At 43.6% G+C, this 5,985-nt stretch overlaps 2 non-coding genes across 2 annotated transcripts; both read left to right on the top strand.

Annotated features, from left to right (window-relative positions):
• The first annotated feature begins 5,335 nt into the window (after window positions 1-5,335).
• trnae-uuc lies at window positions 5,336-5,407 on the top strand. The gene has a single exon. It is a non-coding gene; the product is annotated as a tRNA-Glu (tRNA).
• Window positions 5,408-5,666: 259 nt separating this feature from the next.
• On the top strand, window positions 5,667-5,738 carry trnae-uuc. Its single transcript has one exon. It is a non-coding gene; the product is annotated as a tRNA-Glu (tRNA).
• Window positions 5,739-5,985: the final 247 nt, after the last annotated feature.

Raw genomic sequence — 5,985 nt, 5'->3', positions numbered from 1 at the left:
TTTTTAAATACAAATACTTCAGATAGTGTGACGGCTTCGTTGTGGCCTAATTATCCTCACTAACTAAAAACAAGCTGGAGGTTTAAAATGAACACCTCATGACAGAGAGGGCCGTTATACTGAGTATCAGCTTCCAAGGTCATCTTATCCATTCTGTTATTCACAAGAACAGTACTTCAATCAGAAACAGGTCAATGGATTTTTCTTCTACGTTAGTTCCTGCAGTTTCTTCTTGGTCTGTCCTCCTTTTTACGACAGGCAGCAATCAGAGTTAAGAACCATTGCCATTGAGCAAACTCTAATCAGCTGTTCTGAGCTTGAACACTAACCCAGGACTCCGTGTTCGGTCAGTCTCCGATCCACTGCAGTCCGGCTCCGTGCTCCCTCGTCCGTCAACACCAACAGGAGCAGGACCACCTCACAGCTGGAGTCATGTGACCGAATCAAGGACTCTCCTCCTCCTCCTCTCCTCATCCATGTTGTCTTTCTGGTCCTCTGAAAACCTCTGACCTGTTGACTCCAGGCCTGGCTCCGCTCATCATGACTTTGGTTTGTTGTTGTAGTTAAGTGAAATACGATCTGGTGATAACACAGAGTGTTTTATTCTGAAAATTAACCGGATGTTTTCATTTTGTTTTGGTGAAACCTGACTTCCTGTCCTGCTCCTGATGCTTCATGCTCCGGCATCCAGCAAAAATAGAAGTCTTAAATCTCTGATCCAGAGGGCTCCGACCTGCCGGATCAGAGACGCAGCTGGAACGCAACAGAGCGGATCCAGTGGAAGTTAACACATTGACTAGAATAGAAACCTATCAGATCCGGTGCTGTGACGGATCAGAGACGGACCAGACACGGATCTTCTGGAATTTGTCCGTCAGAGTTTCCTATCTGAGGGTAAATGTACTCAGAGTTCAGGGTTCTGGTTTCTGAGACGAGCCCCAGGTGTGCAAAAGTTTCTTTCTTTGATTATCTCTTTATGAAAACGTAACCACATCTTTAGTTTGTTGTCATGAACTTTACTGTCTTCTGTCTCAATAATAAAGGTTTCCCCTGAAGCGATCCCTGACCGCTGTGTTTCTTATTGTGTGGTGTAGCGTGTGATGTCTGCTGTGTTGTGTTGTTACTTTGACTGCTGTGTGTGTGTGATGTGAAATCTGTGTTTGATTCTGAGCACAGATAAAACTGTTTTGATGTGGTCGTTTGATTTTGACATAAGAATCAGAGCTTTTGTGAATGTGGTATGATAAACTGAGTTTTGTGTTTACAGTTGAGAGAAACAGGATGAAATATTTCAGGAAATGTGTCGTGAAAAACGGTCGCTTTCATCAGATTAACACTGTGGTTGGATACTTGTGTGTTTAGAACGAATAAAGAGAGGGGAGTCAGATTAATAAACAGGTTTGAACTTCACCCGACTCTCTTTCAAACACACACAGCTCGTGTTGTATTGAATAAATTAACAGATGATCAAGTTTGCTTTCTGTATTTTATTCCTTTTGTACTAATTATTCATGTTTTTGTTCTTTTTTTTAAAAGCATGTTGGAATAAAAAACAAACAAAAAAATTAATATAATTTAAGCAGGTAGTTAATTATATAACTCATTTAAAAAGATATTCCCAGTATTGATTGCTAATTATCAGACTAAGATATAATGTGTAAACAATGACTGAACATCCCTTTGATAGTCACAGCACCGGATCTGCTAGGTTTCTAGTCAGTGTGTTAACTTCCACTGGATCCGCTCCATTGCGTTCCAGCTGAGAATCCTTGATTCGGTGATTGCAACGGGAAAACTTTGGTCACATGACTCCAGCTGTCCGGTGGTCCTGCTGGACCGGACACGGATCTGGTGGAAGTCTGATGTAAGAGTTTTGCATAAAATTGGGTTGAGTCTGGATTTCCAATATATTGACCGCCATTGAAACCACCAGGTGAGCCAAGTCCAAGTTTTTCTCACATGATAAGGAGAAAGAAAGATGCATTCAAAGGAGCCTTCAAAATGGGACACTCTTGCCCTACCCTACCTTTGTTCTTTGAAAGCTTGGTGTTCTTGAGCATGTAAAAGGTAATCTTCAAGAGACATTGGAGAACACATTAAAGCTCTGAGGCCAACACCAACAGGTAATTTCCACCTCCTGGTCTCCCTGAAGAGGAGTCTGCCCATGATGACCCCATATTTCCTCATTCAGACCTGTTCATGATGAGCGGAGCCAGGCCTGGAGTCAACAGGTCAGAGGTTTTCAGAGGACCAGAAAGACAACATGGATGAGGAGAGGAGGAGGAGGAGAATCCTTGATTCAGGGATTACTGTGGGGAACACCTCGGTCACATGACTCCAGCTGTCCGGAGGTCTTGCTCCGTGCTGCGTTCTGAAAATGCAACCGGTGGGTGTTGACAGATGAGGGAGCACGGAGCCAGACTTGACTTGGATTGGAACGGATGTGGTGGAAGTGGTTTTAACTGACTTTTTGTCTCTTCCCCAACGTTACTCGTCTCTCCTCCAGCGTCCATTATGCTTTCAAGCACATCATCAATTAAGTGATGATGTCATTTAGCGACTTCTAGTGACTTTTAGGCTTGGACCAGCTCTTAGTTATGCTGCCATAGGCTTAGACTGCTGGGGGAACTGGCGCATTGACACACTGGGATCCTATCTCACCCCCTTCCCCTCCAATCCCCCATCACTTACTTTAACTCTTCCTGTCCAATTAAAGTTACTAACCATAGACCTTTCTGGAGTCCCTGAGGCTCCCTTGTCTCGTAGTTTCCTCTACATCCAGTTAACTTTCAGAATCAAACACTCTGTGTTATCACCAGATCGTATTTCACTTAACTACAACAACAAACCAAAATCATGATGAGCGGAGCCAGGCCTGGAGTCAACAGGTCAGAGGTTTTCAGAGGACCAGAAAGACAACATGAATGAGGAGAGGAGGAGGAGGAGGAGGATCCTTGATTCGGTCACATGACTGCAGCTGTCCGGCGGTCCTGAAAACCTAGCCGTTTGTGATTACAGATGAGAGACTAACTTCTGCCTTTTTGCAGGGTTATCACATTTGTTTGGGATTTCCACTCTGATGTGCATTACATATATATTTGCACAGATATTCATTAAAAGGTCCATATATTGCATGAACTGATGAAATAAAACACAGAAGTGGGGCTAATTAAGGAGCCATTTGGGAGCTGGAGGAGCAGCCTGTTATTACTTAAGCCAGAGACGATACTCCCGACTTTATTAAGGAAACAAATTTACACAGAGCGCTAATCAGACTCTTATCCGATCTGTTCTGCTCCTTCTGAAGCACACTGTTGAAGTCAGACAGAAACCTTGTATCTGCATTGTTCATTGTATATATTCATATATATTAATAATGAATGTTTCAGTCGTCCTTTGTGCCTTGTTGTTCAGTCTTTATTTGAAAAACCTGACTCTCTGAAACACTGCAGTGTGATGTAAAGACAAAAAACAACACCACATTTTACTACGAGCATTAATGTAACACTCTGTTCTTTCCCTTCTCCGGCTCTGACAGCGAGGACACGCTTATTGATGCAAAGACTGAGCCTAATTTTCCTGTAAGATTGATAAGAATTCTATATTCATTGCGGTTTTATACAAAGTGCAGTTTCTTGTCATCTGACGTGACAGTTAGAGCGCTTGAAGTGGTGCTTTGGAGGCTCTGTGGCTGTAAGATATTCATTTCTATACATTTTTCACTTCCAGACATAATGTCCTTTGATGAATCGTGTCTTCTTCTCATCAAGCTGCCGTCTCTTGACAAATTTATTCATGGTGACATTTGAGAGAAAATGACAGCTGTCTTTCATTAATGCGTTTTCATCTGCTAATTCCGGAGTGTTCCCTGGCTGTTTTCCAACAGGGTGAAATTGGGTGTCAAAGTCATTTTCCTAAGTGAGTAATTCCAGCTGACTGAAAAAAGAAAAAAAGTGTAGTCTTCATTATGTTTTCTTGTCTCGTGTTATTGAAAGATGGAACGGGGTGGAGATGGATTCGACAGCCGTCTAAATGAGCTTCCTAAGAGCTGAGTGATCGCTGCAGAAAATATGTGAAAATTCAGGCTGATAGTGAGGCAGAAATAATTATAGACTGCATAAAAAATGGATGTAGCCACCACGACATTACTCACTGGTTCGCCTACTGCCTTTTCAGAGAGTCCAGCTGAGGAGTTCGGCCATTAACAGGTTGTTTTTTTATGGAACAGGAAGTGACCATATATGGAGAAAGGTGGCAGTCTCAAATCACAACAAACATTATCTCAAGACGCTTTTTCCAAACAGAGCAGGTCTAGACCGTACTCAATGTTCTATTATTAACAAAGACCCAACATCAAGACCGGATCAGATCCAGTCCCATCTTACAGACAGGACTCAGTCTGATCTCATCTTAATCCACCATGAGCAGAGCACTTTGCAGCATTTAGCAAGTTACAGTGGCAAGGACAAACTTCCTTTAACAGGCAGAAACCTCCAGCAGGACCAGACTCATGTTAGACACACATCTGCTGAGACCGTGTTGGAGAGAGGGATAGAGGGAGATGAAGAGAGAGAGAGAGATGATAGTTGGGAGTCGGATAGTAGTAGTTGTGGCACGGCCAAAGCAGCAGGAAGTCTAAGGCAGAGATCCAGAGGAACCTATGAGACAAGGGAGCTCAGGGACTCCAGAAAGGTCTATGGTTAGTAACTTTAATGGGACAAACAGAGGTAAAGTAAGTGATAGGCAGAGAGAGGAGAGAGAGGGAGAGACAGGAGCATTTAGCAAGTTACAGTGGCAAGGACAAACTTCCTTTAACAGGCAGAAACATTGAGCAAGACCAGACTCATGTTAGACACACATCTGCTTTGATCGTGTTGGGATTGGAGAGAGGAATAGAGGGAGATGAAGAAAGTGAGAGAGAGAGAGAAAGAGAGAGAGAGAGAGAGAGAGAGAGAGAGAGAGAGAGAGAGAGAGAGAGAGAGAGAGAGAGAGAGAAACAATAGAGGTGAGATGGATAGTAGTAGTTGTAGCAGCTGGAGTCAGGCAGAAACCTCCAGCAGGACCAGACTCATATTAGACACACATCTGCTGAGACCTACCGTGTTGGAGAGAGGGATAGAGGGAGATGAAGAGAGAGAGAGAGAGATGATAGTGAGGAGACGGATAGTAGTAGTTGTAGCAGCTGGAGTCTGGCACGTCCACAGCAGCAGAGATCCAGAGGAACCTACGAGACAAGGGAGCTCAGGGACTCCAGGAAGGTCTATCCAATCAGTCATGACTTGGACTAAGTGTGATTTCCTGAGTCTCACTAGAGATAAGACATCTTGAAAGCATGTCCCATATGGTCTAGCGGTTAGGATTCCTGGTTTTCACCCAGGCGGCCCGGGTTCAACTCCCGGTATGGGAACAGTCTTTAACCTTTAAAGCTACTTAACATCAGTACTCTCATTTCTGTCATCCTCAATGCAAGAGGGAGATGAAGAGAGAGAGAGATGATAGTGGTGAGATGTATAGTAGTTGTAGAAGCTGGATGTCTCCAGCATAGATCCAGAGGAACCTTTGAGACAAGGGAGCTCAGGGACTCCAGAAAGATCTATCCAATCATTCATGAAGTGGACTATGTGTGATTTCCCAACACTACCTAAAGATATGTCATTCATAGCAAGTCCCATATGGTCTAGCGGTTAGGATTCCTGGTTTTCACCCAGGCGGCCCGGGTTCAACTCCCGGTATGGGAATAGTCTTTAACATTTGCAGGTACTCTCATTTCTGTCATCCTCAAGCAAGAGGGAGAGAGAGATGAGACGGATAGTATTAGTTGTAGCAGCTGGGTTTCTCCAGCATAGATCCAGAGGAACCTTCGAGACAAGGGAGCTCAGGGACTCCACAAAGGTGCTCAAATTTGGTGCTTAGAGGGGGCTCTGCATGATTCTATGTTTCCCTCTATCTCTTATCTTTAATTTAAAATGAAAAAAGAAAAGAAAT

This window comes from Notolabrus celidotus, chromosome 17 (assembly GCF_009762535.1).
Source record: "Notolabrus celidotus isolate fNotCel1 chromosome 17, fNotCel1.pri, whole genome shotgun sequence".
Taxonomy (NCBI): domain Eukaryota; kingdom Metazoa; phylum Chordata; class Actinopteri; order Labriformes; family Labridae; genus Notolabrus; species Notolabrus celidotus.
Note: the sequence above shows the minus strand (reverse complement) of the source record. Positions and strands in the feature narration are given on the sequence as shown.